Source organism: Cherax quadricarinatus, chromosome 67 (assembly GCF_038502225.1).
Source record: "Cherax quadricarinatus isolate ZL_2023a chromosome 67, ASM3850222v1, whole genome shotgun sequence".
NCBI lineage: Eukaryota > Metazoa > Arthropoda > Malacostraca > Decapoda > Parastacidae > Cherax > Cherax quadricarinatus.
Window position 1 is genome coordinate 6,828,732 of NC_091358.1, and position 23,636 is coordinate 6,852,367.

At 41.9% G+C, this 23,636-nt stretch overlaps 1 long non-coding RNA gene across 1 annotated transcript in view; it reads left to right on the forward strand.

The window, feature by feature from the left end:
• The first annotated feature begins 851 nt into the window (after positions 1–851).
• LOC138854690 (uncharacterized) overlaps positions 852–23,636 on the forward strand; it is an 81,003-nt gene continuing 58,218 nt past the window's right edge. The window contains exon 1 of the long non-coding RNA XR_011393881.1: positions 852–1,220. This is a non-coding gene — a long non-coding RNA (uncharacterized lncRNA). The remainder of the gene's footprint in view (positions 1,221–23,636) is intronic.

Consider the following 23,636-nt stretch of genomic DNA (forward strand, 5'->3'; position numbering starts at 1 on the left):
ACACAGCTATACGGCAATGGCACTTTTAAGTTATTTGAATTTTTAAGCAAAAGTTAGATAATTTATGTGTATTGTGGTGGAGGTGCCGGATCATTCAACGATTGAAAAAGATTTACATCATTGTAAGGACGTCTGAGAGTATCTGCTAAGTATGTAGTCCAGTAGTCATGATATGTTTCAAGTCTGTCAAGTTGTTTGTCACTAAGTGTCTTCCAGTATACGTTCAAAGCTGGTGTGTTTGTCGTGAGGTGGAGAGATTCACTGGTGGCAAATTCGTCCCACCTCACTCCCAACACCCAACGTAATGCACGATTCTGGATACGTTGAAATTTTAGTGCGTTTGTCTTGGCGATTAACGTCAGAGCGAGTGGAAAGTAAGAGAGTAGAGGACGAATGAGTGCTTTGTAAAGATGTAGTTTTGTCTTGGGACTGGCTCCTCGCAGCTTATATAACCTTGAGAGTGCAGTTCCCGCCAGTGTGGTCTTTGCAGTAATGTGAGATTTTAGGTTCAGTGTGTGGTCGAGGGTAACACCAAGGACAACTGTCGAGAAGGAGCGTGGGATGGGGGTACGGGAGGTGCTTGTTTTGAGTTCGACAGGAGTGGGGACATCACGCATTCTATGGAAGTAAGTGATTTTTGACTTATTTGGGTTGGTTTTGATGCGCCATAATAATTCCCAGGCGGTAATCCTGTCGACCTCTCTTTGTGTTTTGCGTGCAAGGAAACGAAAGTTTTCATGTGTTGTGAGTTGAGTGATGTCGTCTGCGTAAGAAAGGGTAAGTGTGTTTGGGTAAAGAGGTTCAGGTAAATCATTCGTGTAGAGTATATATAGCATTTATTGTGGTGGAGACGGAAAAACAAAAATAGAAAAGCCAGATACAGCGATTGATAAACAAAGAGGTCGACTGTACGTCATTGTAGGAGCTGCCAGATATCACCGGCTCTTCAACACGCAAGTTATACTTTTGTATCAGTCAAATCACATATTACTCGGGTAGATAATTTCCAGTAGATCCTTCATGTGTTAGCTCAAATCACCGACCAGTATGTTTTAAATAAGTGACCCACTGATCAGAGCAGATCGACTGGTCCGAACCCTTGACTGGTCCGAACCCGGGACTGGTTTCAAACAGTTTCATTGGACAATAAAGCAGACTGTAAACGGATGGGTTTGTAGGCGCCCTTATAAACACAAACATTAAAAATCAGGAACGTGACGGTAAGCTGTCCAATATACAAAAAGAGTTAGAAACAGAAATACAAATAGCTAGAGCTTCATTTAAGGTTATTAATATAATATTCAAGAGGTTGCTAGTAGACTTGCAGTAAATCAACCATTCAAATCATTATGAAGCTGTGTGTAGTCTGTGGTCAGTCAAACAAACGGGCTACCACATGGATAAATTGTCATTTTTGTGGAAATTGGTGTCACGCTCCTTGTGCAGATATCCCAGAACTAGCTACAAGCAGTATTAAAACAGAGAAGTGTTTTTGGGTATGCCCAAATGAGGAAAATCTGTGGACTAAAATCACAAGGGTATTAAAAGAGGATAACATCAAAGCTGCTTTCATAGAAAACCTGGAAGCTTTCTACAACAGATGGGAACATAAAAAGTCCGGGCTGAATGGTACTGCCCTTGATACTGGCCATGTAGTCACAAACTGTAAGGCTGGAGGTGATGTCCTGGTAGTCAGTAAATGTAGGGCTGATAGTGCTGTCCTGGGAGACAGTAATGGTGAAGCTGGAGGTGCTGTCCTGGGAGACAGTAATGGTGAAGCTGGAGGTGCTGTCCTGGGAGACAGTAATGGTGAAGCTGGAGATACTGTCCTGGGAGACAGTAATGGGGAAGCTGGAGGTGCTGTCCTGGGAGACAGAAATGGTGAAGCTGGAGATACTGTCCTGGTAGACAGTAATGGTGAAGCTGGAGATTTTGTCCAGGTAGTCGGGAATTATACGCAGGAAGGAATACATATAAATGACCTCATAGAGGACAGGAGCCATAGTAGGGAAACAAGTGTAGTCAAAGATAAGATAAAACCAATATTGCAAACCAGAAATACCGCAGGAAATAGCAAACAAGAGGACTCCAATAGCAATAGTGAGGATAAATTACCAAAAACAACTGGTGGGAGCTCCATTGTTGGTGCTAGGGAGGATAGGAATAAGACAGGGAAACATGCACCAACAGGGAATACAGTCACAGAAACCCAAGGCAAACGGAAACCAAGCCTGTGCACATACTATGCACTTGGTATCTGCTGGCATGGGAAATCTGGAAAAACAGATGGGACATGCAACTATGACCACCCTAGAAAATGTCATGCCCATATGACAACAGGAAAATGCAAACTCCCTTCCTGTAAGCTTTTTCACCCTGAAATGTGTACCTCTTCAGTACAGGAAAGACTGTGCTATAACTTAAATTGCCAGGCATACCATCTAAAGGGGACAAAAAGATACAAAACATCCAGGCCATGGGAAAACCTGGGTAGCCACAGCCACTCAAGAGGGAGAGGTTTTTTAGTGCCAGGAAGGAAAAAAAACTGGCAGGAAATGGCAGAAATCGTACACCAAATCCAGTCATTCCTGGAGTGGAACCACAGTCGATGGCCTCCACTCCAAACCAACAGATACAGATACTAATGCCGGAAAAAAAATCCCCCCCCAGTACCAACAATACCACCAGTCCGATAACATTCTTCTTTGCAAATATACAGGGTCTAAAGCCAGCAATAAACAACAAAATACCTTTCATCCGTGGACTGCTTGCAGAGGCAAAGGCAATGTTCGCGGCTTTCACTGAGACCCACATAAAGGATCACTTGGACAACGAAATATGGATCCCAGGTTACAACCTATACAGATGTGACAGAGTGAACAGGCAAAAGGGGGGGGTTGGCCTGTACATTGCAGAGTCACTTGTTTGCACAGAACTGCTTAATGCCTCAAATGACGTAGTGGAAGTTTTAGCAGTAAAGGTCGAGAACCAAAACCTAGTCATTGTGGTAGTCTACAAGCCTCCGGATGCAACATCCCAGCAATTCCAGGAACAGCTGTTAAAAATTGACCACTGTCTGGAAAATCTTCCAGCTCCTGCACCCAACATCTTGCTCCTGGGGGATTTCAACTTAAGGCACCTAAAATGGAGGAATATAGCAAATAATATTGTTGCAGTAATAACACCAGGAGGCAGCTCTGATGAAAACTCACACTCACACGAGCTTTTAAATCTCTGCACAAAATTCAATTTAAACCAGCAAATAATAGAGCCTACTAGACTGGAGAATACACTAGACCTCATCTTCACTAACAATGATGATCTGATAAGAAATGTCACCATATCAAAAACAATATACTCAGATCACAACATAATTGAGGTTCAGACATGTATGCGTGGAGCCTCAGACCGACAAAATGAGACTAGTCACGAGGGAGCATTCACCAAATTCAACTTCAATAACAAAAACATAAAGTGGGACCAAGTAAACCAAGTCCTAACCGATATAAGCTGGGAAGATATACTAAGCAACACAGACCCAAACTTATGCCTAGAACAGATTAACTCGGTGGCACTCGATGTATGCACAAGGCTTATTCCTCTAAGAAAAAGGAGGAGTAGATGTAAAATAGAAAGAGACAGGCGCTCCCTTTACAGGCGACGGAAAAGAATAACAGAGCGGCTAAAAGAGGTCAATATATCAGAAATGCGCAGGGAGACACTGGTCAGAGAAATAGCAAGCATCGAACTTAAGCTAAAAGAATCCTTTAGGAGTCAGGAATCGCGGGAAGAACTAAAAGCCATAAATGAAATCGAAAGAAACCCAAAGTATTTCTTCTCCTATGCCAAATCAAAATCGAGAACAACGTCCAGTATTGGGCCCCTACTTAAACAAGATGGGTCCTACACAGATGACAGCAAGGAAATGAGTGAGCTACTCAAGTCCCAATATGACTCAGTTTTTAGCAAGCCGCTAACCAGACTGAGAGTCGAAGATCAAAATGAATTTTTTATGAGAGAGCCACAAAATTTGATTAACACAAGCCTATCCGATGTTATCCTGACGCCAAATGACTTCGAACAGGCGATAAATGACATGCCCATGCACTCTGCCCCAGGGCCAGACTCATGGAACTCTGTGTTCATCAAGAACTGCAAGAAGCCCCTATCACGAGCCTTTTCCATCCTATGGAGAGGGAGCATGGACACGGGGGTCGTCCCTCAGTTACTAAAAACAACAGACATAGCCCCACTCCACAAAGGGGGCAGTAAAGCAACAGCAAAGAACTACAGACCAATAGCACTAACATCCCATATCATAAAAATCTTTGAAAGGGTCCTAAGAAGCAAGATCACCACCCATCTAGAAACCCATCAGTTACACAACCCAGGGCAACATGGGTTTAGAACAGGTCGCTCCTGTCTGTCTCAACTACTGGATCACTACGACAAGGTCCTAAATGCACTAGAAGACAAAAAGAATGCAGATGTAATATATACAGACTTTGCAAAAGCCTTCGACAAGTGTGACCATGGCGTAATAGCGCACAAAATGCGCGCTAAAGGAATAACAGGAAAAGTTGGTCGATGGATCTATAATTTCCTCACTAACAGAACACAGAGAGTAGTCGTCAACAGAGTAAAGTCCGAGGCAGCTACGGTGAAAAGCTCTGTTCCACAAGGCACAGTACTAGCTCCCATCTTGTTCCTCATCCTCATATCCGACATAGACAAGGATGTCAGCCACAGCACCGTGTCTTCCTTTGCAGATGACACCCGAATCTGCATGACAGTGTCTTCCATTGCAGACACTGCAAGGCTCCAGGCGGACATCAACCAAATCTTTCAGTGGGCTGCAGAAAACAATATGAAGTTCAACGATGAGAAATTTCAATTACTCAGATATGGTAAACATGAGGAAATTAAATCTTCATCAGAGTACAAAACAAATTCTGGCCACAAAATAGAGCGAAACACCAACGTCAAAGACCTGGGAGTGATTATGTCGGAGGATCTCACCTTCAAGGACCATAACATTGTATCAATCGCATCTGCTAGAAAAATGACAGGATGGATAATGAGAACCTTCAAAACTAGGGAGGCCAAGCCCATGATGACACTCTTCAGGTCACTTGTTCTATCTAGGCTGGAATATTGCTGCACTCTAACAGCACCTTTCAAGGCAGGTGAAATTGCCGACCTAGAAAATGTACAGAGAACTTTCACGGCGCGCATAACGGAGATAAAACACCTCAATTACTGGGAGCGCTTGAGGTTTCTAAACCTGTATTCCCTGGAACGCAGGAGGGAGAGATACATGATTATATACACCTGGAAAATCCTAGAGGGACTAGTACCGAACTTGCACACGAAAATCACTCACTACGAAAGCAAAAGACTTGGCAGACGATGCACCATCCCCCCAATGAAAAGCAGGGGTGTCACTAGCACGTTAAGAGACCATACAATAAGTGTCAGGGGACCGAGACTGTTCAACTGCCTCCCAGCACACATAAGGGGGATTACCAACAGACCCCTGGCAGTCTTCAAGCTGGCACTGGACAAGCACCTAAAGGCAGTTCCTGATCAGCCGGGCTGTGGCTCGTACGTTGGTTTGCGTGCAGCCAGCAGCAACAGCCTGGTTGATCAGGCGCTGATCCACCAGGAGGCCTGGTCACAGACCGGGCCGCGGGGGCGTTGACCCCCGAAACTCTCTCCAGGTAAACTCCAGGTAAACTCCAGGTGGGAGACAGGACAGAGCCTTGGGGTACACCCGCTTTTAGTGTGAAATAGTCCGAATAATGATCTCTGAACCGTATACGCATCGTTCGGCCATCTAAAAAGTGACATAATAATTTCATCATATTTATAGTTAAGTCAAAGGATGTGCAAAGTTTGTATTTTAATCCTTCATGCCAAACAGTGTCAAAAGCTTTCTCTACATCTTTGGCGACAAGGGCGGAGGTACAGTTCTGGGCTTTATTGATACGTACATAGTTCAGGATTATATTCAAAACGTCTTGGGTAAATCGTTGTTGTCGGAAACCGAATTGTCTTTCAGTAAGCAAGTTATGTGTCTCTAGGTGAGTCCTGAGTCGCATATTTACAAGTCGTTCAAAGGTCTTACCCAAAATTTCAAGGAGGCTAATTGGTCTATAGTTCTTGGGGTCAGTCAAGTCTTTCCCAGGTTTTGGTATGAGACATGCAGTTGCAGATTTAAAGAATGGGGGGAAATAGCCAGATGCAAGAGAGGCATTAAAGAGGTCAGTGATAGCAGAAGCAACAGAAAGTGCAAGGTGACGAAGGACTGAATGTGACAGACCTGAAGCACCTGGAGCTTTTTTAGGAAGATGTGTTAGTAAGGAGTGAACATCATTTACAGTAAAAGGAGAGTTTAGAGGATGTGTGGAAGATAGGGTGTTTAGGTTTATGATTGGATCAGGATTGGTTAAATCTTCATGGTTGGATACCCATCTCTCTATGTCTAATGTGTGTGCTATGACAGCTTGGTCTGGTGGATGTGGGTGGAAGATGTTTTCCCATATGTCTTTGAAAATATGTACTGCTTCAGCAGGGTCAGAGATCTGTCTGTTGTTGCTGTTTATATGTCTAAAGGTTGTGGATCGAGGGGTGCCTGTAAGTTTCCGAATGGATGACCAGAATGCTTTGGGATCTCTTGTACGCTGTACATCTGTAGTGTTTATAACTGATTGCCAATGTCGGGCGTGGTCATCGTCTAGGCTATGGATGATATGTGTACGTAAAATAGTGAGGTCCCATCGGATGATATTGAGTCTGTTTTGGTTTGCTAGGAAACGGTGTCTGTAACATGTGAGTAATCTTTTTGTTCTTTCTGATGGGCGAAAAGAGTAACGTACTTTGTGGTGTGTCATTGGGACAACCTCTGTAGCAGTTTGGGTAATTGATTGTTGAATGCGTTGAATTTGTGTGTCTATGTCTGATACTGGTCTATTGTCATAGTTGTGTGTGAGATCAAGAGTGTTTAGGCGTTGTTTGAACAGATCCCAGTCCGCCTGAGAATAAGCTGGAGAGGGGCGAACTGGAATGAGTATAGGATTTGAGGAAATATGGAAAATGATAGGAATGTGGTCAGATCCAGAGAGTGGTCCTGGTGTTGTGTAGTGATGTAAGCGATTACTAGCTCTGTTTGTAAAAATTTTATCAGGGGTGCCTTGGCCATTGTGTGCGCTTATATAGGCGTCAATGAGTAGGGACGTGTAGCAGATTAGGGCATAGTCACTGGTAGGCGGGATTCCCCAGTGGAAGTAGGTCCTACCCAAAATGATGGGTTAGTTGTAATAGATGTGAAGAAGGTCTTTTGTATATTGTTCTTCAGTTTTCTTATTATGTCCAAAGAATCTGTATTGATAAAGCCACTGGATGGCGAAACGTCTGGTGGCTAAAGCTCCCGCTTCACACACGGAGGGCCCGGGTTCGATTCCCGGCGGGTGGAAACATTTTGACACGTTTCCTTACACCTGTTGTCCTGTTCACCTAGCAGCAAATAGGTACCTGGGTGTTAGTCGACTGGTGTGGGTCGCATCCTGGGGGACAAGATTAAGGACCCCAATGGAAATAAGTTAGACAGTCCTCGATGACGCACTGACTTTCTTGGGTTATCCCTCCGGGGTTAAAAATCCGAACGAAATCTTATCTTATCTTATCTTATAACCAGATGTTGCACAAGTGTCTTAACTTTCATCTTGTCGGTATTGTATACCTGTCTTGCACAACTTGTCAGGCACTGCAACATCATGGAATCTGGGTTCAGAGGACGTCTACAAGATCTTCACATCTATTACAACTAACCCATCATTTTGGGAAGGACCTACTTCCACTGGGAAATTCCGCCTACCAGTGACTAGGCCCTCGTCTGCTACACGTCCCTACTCATTGATGCCTATATAAGCGCCAGTCTCCTTGCCTCTGCTTCAGAATCTCTACGACCACGGTGCTCTAAACACCACCTCCAAGGCTGAGGGACTGATTACCTCATATTTTGTATATAGTTCTTCAGTTTTCTTATTATGTCCAAAAAATCTGTATTGATAAAGCCACTGGATGGCGAAACGTCTACAATAAAGATAACCAGATGTTGCACAAGTGTCTTAACTTTCATGTGTTACATTCTTAGAATTATTTGGTTGGCTTGTCTGTAATTGAACAATTAATTCTTGTAGACCTAATCTTATTTCCTCCAGAGAAAAATAACCTTTGTGGTATTTATTAGACCATCACTCTAAAGTCCTGTAGCTCAATTTATTCTGTAAGACAGCACTTAATATCCAGTCTGATTCACCCAAATCAAGCCTATTACTCAAGGACTCAAGAGTGCTTTCTAATTTGACCCTAAATTGTTGCAAATTATGGTAATTGTTTCTGGAGTTCTTAATTACAATATTTACTAATTCGATTCAGACAATACAGATTCACAGGATTCGGTCTGTAGACTTCGTCCTGTACGGTCACAGACCCTCCTGCTCTTATCAACCAGTGTCCCTACAATCCCCATTGGGGAGGGAAACCTCTACCACCTCCACGATGTCTCATCGTGAGGATTAAACCCAAGTCTGCTGTCATCAACGATGCCACGAAGCTTGAACTTGCATCCTCTCTCAACTCCAGTCTGCGAGTCAAGTTCTCAAACATTACTTCTCTGAAAGAAGCTTTCACTGTCACCTTTCTTGATGATGATGAGGCAAACAAGGTACTCACACCTTCTGCACTGAATATCTTAGACGACCGTGGCTTTACCATATCCACTTCGCCTTACATGCTAGCTAAACGGTCTGTGTTCATGAAACGCCTTGATAGGCTAATCACGAACATGTCTACTGAGAATATTAAGTCATCACTTGAAGACTTAAACACTTAGGCCAAGACTGACTGCTGTGAAAATCCCCAACGCCTCCTCGATGTTCAAGATCACGTTTCTTGACGTTACCATGGCAACCAGAGCACTGTCTGATGGCCTGGCCATCTCCTACTACTTTATCAACCCTCGTCAAATTGAACCAGAACACTTCAGCCATGTAACACCTTGTTGGACATGCTACTCCTACAATCTTTCAACTACCGACTGCCATGTGAAGAACAAGAATATCTGTTCCACCTGTGGGTCTGAAGGTCATGACTTTCGTTCCTGCACATCTACTGCTGCTCCCACCTGCATCAACTGTAAGAGTGACCACCATACTCTGGCAGCCAAATATCCTGTTCGTAAGGAGATCCTTTCAAAGAAACTAAAGGAAGACCTTAAGAAGACAACAGGAAGCTCCTACTTATGTTGCTATAGCTAAGCTACAGTCGACCACCACCAACATTCTACAAGCCACTCAGCAGCCTGCACCACCCACTGCCTCTCCTCTACCAGACAATATCTCAACAAAATTCTACTACTGCATGATGTATGCACACATGCAAACTGTGGCAAACCAGGGTTGTTTCAACACATCTATGAATGAAATTCTTGCCCTCAACAATCTGCCATCATTCGACTTCCCAGCTAGTTTTCCTTCAGCTGATATTTTGAAAATAATTCCAAAAATCGTCAGCTTCGAGGCACCAGATGACTTGCAAGATATGTTATCTTCAGACGCCACTTGCTCTACTTCGAAATCCACCATTGAGAGACCAGCTCCTCCTCAAGCCACCACCTCTGCCAAGAACCAATCACCGACCTCACCTTCCAACACCACTGCAACTGTACAATAAGCGACTTCGCCTGCCTCTGCTTCTGATGCTGACCTTCCACACCTATCTATACCTGGAATCACTTTCTACACAGCTCGTCAGTTTCCTACTGAACTGGTTGCCAGGGTTGTCGCCAGCTTTCTCGTGAGTGGGTTTGTTAGGTTTACCTGTGCTGCCACACACACTACCATCACTGACGAATTAATCCATATCCTTACGGATCCTGGGACAAATCCCGACCTCACGTTTAGACTCGGCCATCTCACAAGATTGAAGTTCTTCTCTCTCCAATCTTGGACAATAATTTAACAAGCCTCCCGCCAACTATCCAATGTACTAATCCTGATGGCTGCCTTCTGGAACTTCCCTGACTCGACTGCCGCCACCTTCACCATCCCCTCCTTGGGAGCCAAGTACCAACATCTTTCATCCCTTTCCATCTACTGCAGTACATCTGTACCACATGCACGAAAGTGGTTGGGTCACTTGCCTTTCTTCCCCTCCTCTCCTCCTCCATCCCATCCTTTTTCAGTATTTCCATCCTTCTTCCTTCCCATCCTACGGCAGCTCTAGTCGTCTTCATTACTGTTATTAGGTCTAATCTACTTTGCTCCTTATTACCATAGGTCACCTCTAACAAGTCAACTGCCTCCAGTATCTAGAGTCTATATTTTGAAATCCTTGAATCAGGGCATAAGCATCGCTTCTGACCTGCCCTTTGAGATAAAATAATTTTGTGACATTTTGTGTCTCCTGAATTAAATGTTGGTAGACTTAACTCTGGGAGTTTGGGCAAAGACCTGGCACTTACATTACTAGATTTTTCAACTCAGTATTTACACATTTTAATTTATTTAAGACCTCACTTTTACATGATAGTATTTTCTCTTCCAGTTCGTAACATTAATAATTCCTTTCATTATCATCTACACAATTCACCAGCAGATTGCCTTCATATTCTGTGTAATACATTTTATATGTCACAAACCTATTCTCTAATGATTCCGAATATAATTCTAAATTAACCTTATTCATAGTTTCTTCTTCCAGGCATTTTTTATAAGCTCTGGTCACATGACCTCTTTTTTCATTTTTTGAACTGTAGTGTAAGCATGCCTCTGGCAAGACAGGGATGGAGTGAGTAATGATGAAAGTGGTTTTTTTCGAGTCACCCTGCCTTGCTCATTCTAGCTCAATACATAGTCAATACCAAATTCACTATATTAGACCATAGTGCAATTACTAGTGAGAGACTGGTGCTATTTGTAATTTCTATTTTTATATTATTAGACTAAACCTAGTTGTACTATAGCTCTTTCTAGCTCAATACATAGTCAATACCAAATTCACTATATTAGACCATAGTGCAATTACTAGTGAGAGACGGGTGCTATTTTTAATTTGTATTTTTATATTATTAGATTAAACCTATTGTACTATAGCTCATTCTAGCTCAAAACATAGACTCCACAAAAGTCATTATTAGACCTTAGTGCAATTACAAGTGAGAGTCTTGTTCTATTTTTAATTTGTATTTTTATATTACTAGTTTATACCTAGTTGTACTTTAGTTCATTCCAGCACAACACATAGACAACATCAACTTCATTATGTTTAGTAGTGACTATACTCTACATGACCAAAATACTCTAGCTATATACTTGTCCAAACTTCCTACCACTACAGACATCAGTACTAGAACTCAACACACAACTCAGGATATAAATAACCATAATTTAAACCTAGAAGATGATTGATCACGTTGACCCTGATCTAAACCTCCATAATCTGACACCCAATCAAAACCTATTGGAAAGTAACTGCCTTTATTACACAGCATCACAAGCCAGCACTATCCTAAACAATGCTAAAAGTCTATCAGTACTTAACTACAACATCAGGTCCTTAAGCAAACACTATGATGACCTCCTAGCACTCCTTGAATCACTAAAGACACCCTTCTCCTGCATTATTCTTACTGAGACCTGGCTTAAGCAGGACACAATAGATATCTACCCTCTACCAGGATACACAGCAATTCACAACTGCAGACCAAACCAAGTTGGGGGTGGTATTGCAATCTATTACTCTAACCAATTATCTTGTATTAGCACCACTTGCTTTAGTGATGAATATGGGGAATACATTTTTGCTAATTTTACTGTAAAAAACCTTAAGACGCCAATAACAATCGGTGCCATTTACCGGATACCTCACACAAACATCCCAAATTTCAGTGAGAAATTAAAGTCACTAATAACAAACAGACAAATGAATAAGCACCACCTTCTCTTAGCTGGAGACTTCAACATCAACCTTGGCTTACTAGATGATCAGCCTGTAACTGATTTCATCAACAATATGAACAACACACTTCTCATACCAACAATAACTAAACCAACCAGGCTCACTGAGACAAGTGCAACCATAATAGACCACATATGGACCAATATACTAGCCCCCCTTAAATCAGGGATAATCACAGATAGCACTACAGACCACTACCCTACCTTCCTCCTGACAAACATTAGTAAACCACCACTTGAATACAACAAAGTCTCATTTAGACTCCATGACGAGGCCTCAGTAAGGAAGTTCACAGCTGACCTAGAGACTGTTGACTGGCCTACAGAATTCTCCAAGGCCAATGGTATTGATGACTGGACAGACATTTTTCTTAACAAGTTACTTAGACTATACAACAAACATTGTCCTATAAAAACAAAACAGATCACAAACAAACGGCTTGGTTGCCCATGGCTAACCAGCACCATTCTGAAATTCATTGACAAGAAACACCAATATGAAAAGCAATATAGACAGGGCTTAATACAAAAAGATATTCTTAAACACTATTCGTCAGCTCTCACCAAAGTAATAAAGAAAGCCAAACAACTATACTACTCCAGTAGATTCACAGACACTAGAGGAGATATAAAAAAGACCTGGAAAACACTCTCTCAGATTCTAGGGACCCACAAACTGAGAAAAACCAAGAATATTGTCCTAACTAAACCTAATGAAACACCACTACATCCCACTGACACAGCTAACAAGATAAAAGACTTCTTCTCAACCACAGGATCTAATCTCGCCAGTAAAATCCCACATACCAATGCCCATGCCGGGGACTACCTAGATGGGAATTTCCCTAATTCCTTCTATCTTGCACCAACTGAGCCCACGGAAGTCACCGAGATTATAAAGTCACTTAAAAATAACTCGGGGAATCTGTCTCATGTCCCACCATTACTGTACAAGCGAGCGGCCCATGTCCTTTCGCATGCTATTTCATTACTTTTTAATAAGTCACTAGACTTCACCTACTTCATTCAGTTTGGTAACAGAGCTACAGATGTCCCTCTTAACATAATGATAAATGGATCACCTATCACAAAACTAACAGAGGGAAAATTCTTAGGAATCCACCTTGATAATAGACTCAAATTTCATACACATATACAACAAATTTCTAAGAAAATTTCCAAGACTGTAGGCATACTATCGAAGATACGGTACTATGTTCCACAGTCAGCCCTCCTGGCCCTATATCACTCTCTTATTTACCCCTATCTCACCTATGGAATTTGTGCATGGGGCTCAACAACAATTAACCATCTCAGACCACTAATTACCCAACAAAAGGCTGCAGTTAGAATGATAACAAATTCTCACTACAGGCAGCACACTCCACCAATATTCAATACACTAAAGCTACTCACCATACAAAACATCCATACTTATTACTGCACCTATTACATACATAGAACACTTAACTCTGATATTAATCCTCCCCTCAAACATCTCCTTGCCAACCTCAACAGAACACATGACCATAACACAAGGCACAGATCACTCTTTGATGTTCCTCGTGTCCATCTCACACTATGCAAAAACTCAATGCACATAAAAGGCCCTAAAATCTGGAATTCATTACCTGTAAATATAAAAGAAACACTACCTGTTTATAAATTCAAGTCTCTTCTCAAAGATCACTTACTCACCCAAAACCAAATAAATACTGAATAACTGAACCTTATAAATTGTATATCTTAAATGTTTCTCACAATTATATCACATAAATGTTAAACCTAAAACCCAATCTAACTTTATTATTTTTTAAATACACTACCTAACAGAATCCTTCATATGACTGAATGCAACCATATGACCTGTCTTTGTAATACTCACTTGTGCTTTATAGTAATCTGTTTACATTAATGTTTTATCACTGATTTCATCATTGCTTAGTTAATCTTAAGTTAATTTTAAGCCAGCCCGTAATGCTATGCATAGTATAAGTGGCTTTGGCATGCTGCTCTTATCTGTAATTTTTTTTGTACCTCTGTATGTGTGCTCAAATTGGAAATAAATAAATAAATAAATAAAAGAGACTAGCACCTTCCCGAAACTACTCAAGATGGCAAGGGTTACACCAATACATAAAGGTGGTGACCCTACAGACTTTAACAACTATAGGCCAATATCTAACTTACCATTGCTTTATTCATTTATAACGGCTCAAAACATACTCAACCCCTGCCAATTTGGATTCAGGAAAAATAAAAGCACTAATGATGCAATCATAAAAATGCTAGATCTGCTTTACACAGCATTGGAAAATAAGGAATATCCACTAAGAATTTTTATTGACCTAAGAAAAGCTTTTGACACAGTAGACCACGACATCCTACTCCACAAACTTGATCATTACGGTATAAGAGGCCATGCGCTTGCTTATTTCAAATCTTACATTACTAATAGGTATCAGTATGTCACCATTAAAGACACAGCATCAGCAACACGGCCACTTGATACTGGAGTTCCGCAGGGAAGTGTCCTTGGTCCCCTGCTCTTCCTCACATACATCAATGACCTTCCAAACGTATCCCAACACCTGAAACCCATTCTCTTTGCTGACGACACGACTTATGTCATCTCTCACCCTAATCTCGCCACCCTCAACACCATTGTGAATGAGGATCTGATCAAAATATCGACTTGGATGACAGCCAATAAACTTACGCTTAACACTGACAAAACCTACTTTATTATGTTTGGTAGCAGAGCAGGAGATGCACAAATTAACATTAAGATTGACAACACTCTAATTACCAGAAATAATGGGGGCAAATTCCTAGGCTTATACCTTGACAACAACCTGAATTTCAGCACCCATATCCAGCATATAACCAAAAAAGTATCCAAAACGGTTGGGATCCTCTCCAAGATACGATACTACGTGCCGCAAAATGCCCTTCTCACACTATACCACTCACTTATTTATCCATACCTCACCTATGCTATTTGTGCTTGGGGATCAACTGCAGCAACACACCTAAAGCCAATAATAACCCAACAAAAAGCTGCAGTAAGAATAATCACTAAATCCCATCCCTGGCAACACACCCCCCCCCACTCTTCATAGACCTAAACTTACTCCCTGTTCAGTACATCCACACTTACTACTGTGCAATCTACATCTACAGGGCCTTAAACTCTAATATCAACCTTGACCTAAAATGCTTTCTTGATAGTTGTGACAGAACCCACAGGCATAACACCAGACACAAACATCTCTACGACATCCCTGTGTCCGACTAAACCTTTACAAAAATTCAATGTATGTCAAAGGCCCTAAAATCTGGAATACCCTACCTGAGAACTCTAGAACTGCAGACACATTCATCACCTTCAAAACTACCATTAGAAAACATCTTATCTCCCTGATACACCCCGTCAACTAACTACACGAATACCACCTGGTGGTTCACACTTACACTCACTCACTCATTTGACCATAAACAGAAATTTTAATCTCAATCTTAAAATAATGAATCCTGTGATACTCCAATACTGAAACTATGTACTGTGCCAAAACAAAAGCATTCACATTGCTAAACTCACAAACTAGCATTTAGTCACTTAGCCATAATACCAACTTACCTCATAATTTGTAATATTTTACAATTAAGAATAAAACTAAGTCTGCCCAAAATGCCCAGCTATGCTAAGCGTTCTAGTGGTACACTCTGGAGTTTACCTGGAGAGAGTTTCGGGGGTCAACGCCCCCGCGGCCCGGTCTGTGACCAGGCCTCCTGGTGGATCAGCGCCTGATCAACCAGGCTGTTGCTGCTGGCTGCACGCAAACCAACGTACGAGCCACAGCCCGGCTGATCAGGAACTGACTTTAGGTGCTTGTCCAGTGCCAGCTTGAAGACTGCCAGGGGTCTGTTGGTAATCCCCCTTATGTGTGCTGGGAGGCAGTTGAACAGTCTCGGGCCCCTGACACTTATTGTATGGTCTCTTAACGTGCTAGTGACACCCCTGCTTTTCATTGGGGGGATGGTGCATCGTCTGCCAAGTCTTTTGCTTTCGTAGTGAGTGATTTTCGTGTGCAAGTTCGGTACTAGTCCCTCTAGGATTTTCCATGTGTATATAATCATGTATCTCTCCCTCCTGCATTCCAGGGAATACAGGATTAGAAACCTCAAGCGCTCCCAGTAATTGAGGTGTTTTATCTCCGTTATGCGCGCCGTGAAAGTTCTCTGTACATTTTCTAGGTCGGCAATTTCACCTGCCTTGAAAGGTGCTGTTAGAGTGCAGCAATATTCCAGCCTAGATAGAACAAGTGACCTGAAGAGTGTCATCATGGGCTTGGCCTCCCTAGTTTTGAAGGTTCTCATTATCCATCCTGTCATTTTTCTAGCAGATGCGATTGGTACAATGTTATGGTCCTTGAAGGTGAGATCCTCCGACATAATCACTCCCAGGTCTTTGACGTTGGTGTTTCGCTCTATTTTGTGGCCAGAATTTGTTTTGTACTCTGATGAAGATTTAATTTCCTCATGTTTACCATATCTGAGTAATTGAAATTTCTCATCGTTGAACTTCATATTGTTTTCTGCAGCCCACTGAAAGATTTGGTTGATGTCCGCCTGGAGCCTTGCAGTGTCTGCAATGGAAGACACTGTCATGCAGATTCGGGTGTCATCTGCAAAGGAAGACACGGTGCTGTGACTGACATCCTTGTCTATGTCGGATATGAGGATGAGGAACAAGATGGGAGCTAGTACTGTGCCTTGTGGAACAGAGCTTTTCACCGTAGCTGCCTCGGACTTTACTCTGTTGATGACTACTCTCTGTGTTCTGTTAGTGAGGAAATTATAGATCCATCGACCGACTTTTCCTGTTATTCCTTTAGCGCGCATTTTGTGCGCTATTACGCCATGGTCACACTTGTCGAAGGCTTTTGCAAAGTCTGTATATATTACATCTGCATTCTTTTTGTCTTCTAGTGCATTTAGGACCTTGTCGTAGTGATCCAGTAGTTGAGACAGACAGGAGCGACCTGTTCTAAACCCATGTTGCCCTGGGTTGTGTAACTGATGGGTTTCTAGATGGGTGGTGATCTTGCTTCTTAGGACCCTTTCAAAGATTTTTATGATATGGGATGTTAGTGCTATTGGTCTGTAGTTCTTTGCTGTTGCTTTACTGCCCCCTTTGTGGAGTGGGGCTATGTCTGTTGTTTTTAGTAACTGAGGGACGACCCCCGTGTCCATGCTCCCTCTCCATAGGATGGAAAAGGCTCGTGATAGGGGCTTCTTGCAGTTCTTGATGAACACAGAGTTCCATGAGTCTGGCCCTGGGGCAGAGTGCATGGGCATGTCATTTATCGCCTGTTCGAAGTCATTTGGCGTCAGGATAACATCGGATAGGCTTGTGTTAATCAAATTTTGTGGCTCTCTCATAAAAAATTCATTTTGATCTTCGACTCTCAGTCTGGTTAGCGGCTTGCTAAAAACTGAGTCATATTGGGACTTGAGTAGCTCACTCATTTCCTTGCTGTCATCTGTGTAGGACCCATCTTGTTTAAGTAGGGGCCCAATACTGGACGTTGTTCTCGATTTTGATTTGGCATAGGAGAAGAAATAACTTTGGGTTTCTTTCGATTTCATTTATGGCTTTTAGTTCTTCCCGCGATTCCTGACTCCTAAAGGATTCTTTTAGCTTAAGTTCGATGCTTGCTATTTCTCTGACCAGTGTCTCCCGCATTTCAGATATATTGACCTCTTTTAGCCGCTCTGTTATTCTTTTCCGTCGCCTGTAAAGGGAGCGCCTGTCTCTTTCTATTTTACATCTACTCCTCCTTTTTCTTAGAGGAATAAGCCTTGTGCATACATCGAGTGCCACCAAGTTAATCTGTTCTAGGCATAAGTTTGGGTCTGTGTTGCTTAGTATATCTTCCCAGCTTATATCGGTTAGGACTTGGTTTACTTGGTCCCACTTTATGTTTTTGTTATTGAAGTTGAATTTGGTGAATGCTCCCTCGTGACTAGTCTCATTTTGTCGGTCTGGGGCTCCGCGCATACATGTCTGAACCTCAATTATGTTGTGATCTGAGTATATTGTTTTTGATATGGTGACATTTCTTATCAGATCATCATTGTTAGTGAAGATGAGGTCTAGTGTATTCTCCAGTCTAGTAGGCTCTATTATTTGCTGGTTTAATTAAATTGAATTTTGTGCAGAGATTTAAAAGCTCGTGTGAGTGTGAGTTTTCATCAGAGCTGCCTCCTGGTGTTATTACTGCAACAATATTATTTGCTATATTCCTCCATTTTAGGTGCCTTAAGTTGAAATCCCCCAGGAGCAAGATGTTGGGTGCAGGAGCTGGAAGATTTTCCAGACAGTGGTCAATTTTTAACAGCTGTTCCTGGAATTGCTGGGATGTTGCATCCGGAGGCTTGTAGACTACCACAATGACTAGGTTTTGGTTCTCGACCTTTACTGCTAAAACTTCCACTACGTCATTTGAGGCATTAAGCAGTTCTGTGCAAACAAGTGACTCTGCAATGTACAGGCCAACCCCCCCCTTTTGCCTGTTCACTCTGTCACATCTGTATAGGTTGTAACCTGGGATCCATATTTCGTTGTCCAAGTGATCCTTTATGTGGGTCTCAGCAATCACTATTTTACTACATGTAAACCACACAATAATCAAATTTCTGTAAACTCAGCATTGTAATCCTTATAGAGAATAAACTTTGAATTGAATTGAATTGAATTGAATTGGTGGGAAACTGCTGATGTGTTGATAATTTGGCCTCAACTTTGTGGAATACAGTGGTCCCTCAATTATCGTCCATAATCCGTTCCTGAAAGTGGGACTATTATCGAAATGGACAATTTACGAATCAATTTTCCCCATAAGAAATAATGTAAATTCAATTAATCCGTTCCTGACACCCAGAAGTATTAAAACAAAAAATTTTTTTACATGAAATATAGATGTAGTACATAAACAATACAGTGGCACATGATGAATTAAACATTAACAGAATAACACTTACCTTTATTGGCAATTCTTCTTTGTGTATGGAAGACTGGAGAAGGCGACTGATTGGATGATTTACTGTTTGGAAGGGGAATCCCCTTCCATCAACACCTCGGGTACCAATTGCTTTTCTGGGGTTACTTCTCTTCTCTGTTTCTTAATGCCACTAGGACCACCTTGAGAGTCACTGGAGTCCTGTCTCACAAAAAAACTGTCTAGAGAGCCCTGCTTCTGGCGTCTCTTTAAAACTTCCCTAAAATTGGCCAAGACTCTGTCACTGTACAAGTTGCCGATATGGCTTGCAACATCCTTCTCAGGGTGATGTTTCTCCATAAATCTTTCCATCCTACCCCACATTTCAAAAATCTCCTTAATTTCTAAAGAAGGCACCTTCTTCCATCTCTCTTCCTCCTCCTCTGCAGCAAGATTCTGAGCTGCGATCTGTTGCTCTTCCTGCTGAAGCTCTTGCAGCTCCTCAGTGGTTAGCTCTTCGTTGTGGTCCTCCACCAACTCTTCCACATCCTCCAAACTCACATCCAACCCCATGGAACTCCCCAGTGCCACAATGGATTTAACAACTGACATAGGCTCATCAGGGTCAGCCCCAAACTCTTCAAAATCCCTCTTGTGGACACAATCTGGCCACAATTTTCTCCAAGCAGAGTTCCAAGTCCTGGTAGTCACTCCCCCCCAAGCCTTACCTATAAGGCTTACGCAATGGAGAATACTGAAGTGTTCTTTCCAAAAATCACGTAAGGTCAAGTGAGTGTCTGAGGTCACATTCAAGCACCTTTCAAACATTGCTTTGGTGTAGAGTTTTTTAAAGTTTGCAATGACCTGCTGGTCCATGGGTTGGAGGAGAGGAGTGGTATTCGGGAGCAAGAACTTTACTGTGATGAACCCAAACTCCTTCAGAATTAGGTCATCCAAGTTTGGAGGATGAGCAGGTGCATTGTCCATTGTTACGGTCCCCTGCCAAACTAGCGGTTAAATAGTTAACCTGCCGGCCGGCAGTACCACTGGGTACGTCATCAAACCCAATGTGGGGACTGCTGAACCGGCTTTAGAAGCAGTAAGTACCTGAACACCTCATGGTACACATCTAAGCAGTAGTTACCAGAACACCTAATGGTACACATCTACTGGCAGTAGAGTATTCTACTGGCTTCTACTGAAGAAGAACCGCTCACCGCAGCTCACTGAGTCTGATGGCCTCAGTTACTTGATGGCCGCACTCGGTGAGCTCTCAGCATGGTGTTCTACAAACACTATTTATCAACTGGTCTTGAAGGCTGTAGATAGTACTCACCAGACCATCTTACGGTGTACTTCTACTGGCCTTGGAGAGTATTTACAGGACAGGTGATGTCTGCGGACTCACCGCCTACGCTGGTCAATTGTGGGCCGGAGTCATCGGATGCTGTTTTAGTGGAACACTGAGAAGAAAAGGGTGTCGTGTGACACTAAAGAAGTTACGGTTATAGTGTACATTGAATAGTGTCATGTGACTGGCCTCAAGAAAGACGCTGTGTGAGTGTGTCGCTGGGTGTCAAGGGTGACACAGTAGTGTATGATGCAGAGAAAAGGGTGTCATGTGACACGGAGAGTAGGAGCGTCATTACGCAGAGAAAAGGGTGTCAAGGGACACAGCTGAGATGGAGCGTCATTACACGGATAAGTGTCGGGAGACACAGGGAGCGTCACAACTCGGATAAGTGTCGTGTGACACGGAGCATCGTGTGTCGCTGGGTGTCGGGCGACACAAGTGTATGACGCAGAGAAAAGGGTGTCGTGTGACATGGAGAGTAGGAGCGTCAACGCAGAGAAAAGGGTGTCAAGGGACACAGCTGAGATTGAGCATCATTACACGGATTGTAATAAAGTTGGTAGAATTACCGACAATATGTAAAGTAAAAGGACACAAGTGCAACTAATGTGACATTTATTGTGGCAACGTTTCGCTCTCCAGGAGCTTTATCAAGCTTTATCAAGCTCCTGGAGAGCGAAACGTTGCCACAATAAATGTCACATTAGTTGCACTTGTGTCCTTTTACTTTACATCATTACACGGATAAGTGTCGTGTGAGACACAGGGAGCGTCACAACTCGGATAAGTGTCGTGTGACACGGAGCGTCATTAGGGTGTCGTGAGACACGGAGTTGACTGTAATTATTATTGTACAAATTATTATTGTACAAATGTTATTTATAATTTATTATTTTAGCATAGATATATATAGTGACACAGTAGTGTCTGAAAAGTTGTACCCTGTGTGTAGGGTTACAAATCATTATTTATTATTTTAAAATGCTAATAATTTATTATTGTAACATGTATGCATATTTTAAATACCTCTAGACCAAAGATTGTTTTTTATATAATATTAAAGATTAATTTATTTTAATGTGTATATATGTATCCTGAACTTTTATATTACTAACACTAATGTAAAACCCAATTAGTGTTTTTGTAATATCCATTACTAGGAGGCACTTGAGATCCAATTTCTTTTCCAGGAGGTAATTCTTCACACTAGGGCCAAACACTTCATTGAACCACTCGACGAAAATGTCCCTTGTGACCCATGCCTTACTATTAGATCTCCAAAACACACATAATTTACTCTTCATAACATTGTTTTTCTTGAACACTCTGGGATTTTCAGAATGGTACACTAGTAACGGCTTCACTTTGAAATCCCCACTAGCATTAGCACAGAACATTAGCGTCAGCCTGTCTTTCATAGGCTTGTGTCCTGGCAGCGCCTTTTCTTCCTGAGTAATGTAGGTCCTCTTTGGCATTTTCTTCCAAAAGAGGCCTGTTTCATCACAATTGAACACTTGTTCAGGTTTCAGTCCTTCACTGTTTATGTACTCCTTGAATTCATGCACATATTTTTCAGCCACCTTGTGGTCCGAACTGGCAGCCTCACCATGCCTTACCACACTGTGTATGCCAGTACGCTTCTTAAATCTCTCAAACCAGCCTTTGCTGGCCTTAAATTCACTCACATCACCACTAGCTGAAGGCAATTTCTTTACCAAATCGTCATGCAACTGCCTAGCCTTTTCACAAATAAGCGACATCATAAGACTATCTCCTGCTAATTGTTTCTCGTTTATCCACACCAATAATAACTTCTAAACATCTTTGAGTACTGGTGATCTAATTTTTGTCAGCATATTTACCACCTTTGCAACAACAGCGTCCTTGATTTCCTTTTTCTTGGCTATGATGGAAGATATGGTTGTACGAGATTTGTTATACATCCTGGCCAGTTCGCCCACACATACGCCACTATCATATTGTTCAATGATGTTTTTCTTAAATTCAATCGTATTTCTCACCTTCTTTACCAAAGGCTTGGCACTAGGAGCTTTCTTTGGAGCCATGGTAGCTTATTTAGCACTTAAATAACTTGCAAGCACTAAAATAAATGAAATATTATGAAATATTTCGCTGGAGCACGTGAGGGGACCGTCGCTCACTGGTAAACAATGGCACACTGGCTGGGAAGGAAAGGCCAAGGCAGCTCAGAGCGTGAGTACGCGTCCGGGACGAAGGACTATTAGCAAGTTACCGGACCATTTGTGAGCCAATATTTAGACGAAAAAACAGGACTATTTTCGAAATGGACGACTTTCAGGCCGGACGATTATTGAGGGACCACTGTATATATATTATTATAATCAAAAAGAAGCGCTAAGCCACATGGGCTATACAGCTGTGGAATATATATAACTTTTGTGTTTTATGCTGTAAACTGATTATACTTGCTCATTATTATTGATATGGTCATACTGAGTTTCTTGGGAAATGGGAGGCAATTAAATTCCATATAAGGAAAGAGTAGCTCCATTATTATTATTATTATAATCAAAAAGAAGCGCTAAACCACAAGGGCTATACATCGCTAAAGAGTAGCTCCAGCTCTACGTATCAAGAGCCCTTCACTGGCACTGAAGCAACTCGTTCAAAAGACTATTTTAGCTTTTCCAATATTATTAAAGTTTATTAATATTATTAGTCATATGGGTAGCATTAAATGCACAAGAGTCATAAAGTACCTGGAGTAGGTAGGAAATATTAGCTCAATTTCCTTAAACCAAAAGCCCTTCACTGGCATCAAAGCACTTTTCTTGTAGGGATTACAGTACACATTTCCATCTTTTAAATGACTTTAAAGTTTAGAAAAAACTGTTTTTAAAAGTACTGTACTGGCCACTTTTTGCAGTGCTTTATATACATTTACCAGCATGATTGTACTTTGCAAGTACAAAGTTATGATTATAATAGCAATAATAATGCACTTTGCAAGGCATTAGATAGTGTGTTCTACACATATTATTATTATACTCAATGAAGTTAAAGGTAGGTTGGTAGACAGCAACCGCCCAGGGAGGTACTACCGTCCTGTCAAGTGAGTGTAAAACGAAAGCCTGTAATTGCTTTACATGGTGGTAGGATTGCTGGTGTCTTTTGTCTGTCTCATAAATATGCAAGATTACAGGTACATCTTGCTACATCTACTTACACTTAGGTCACACTACACATACATGTACAGGCATATATATACTTACCCCT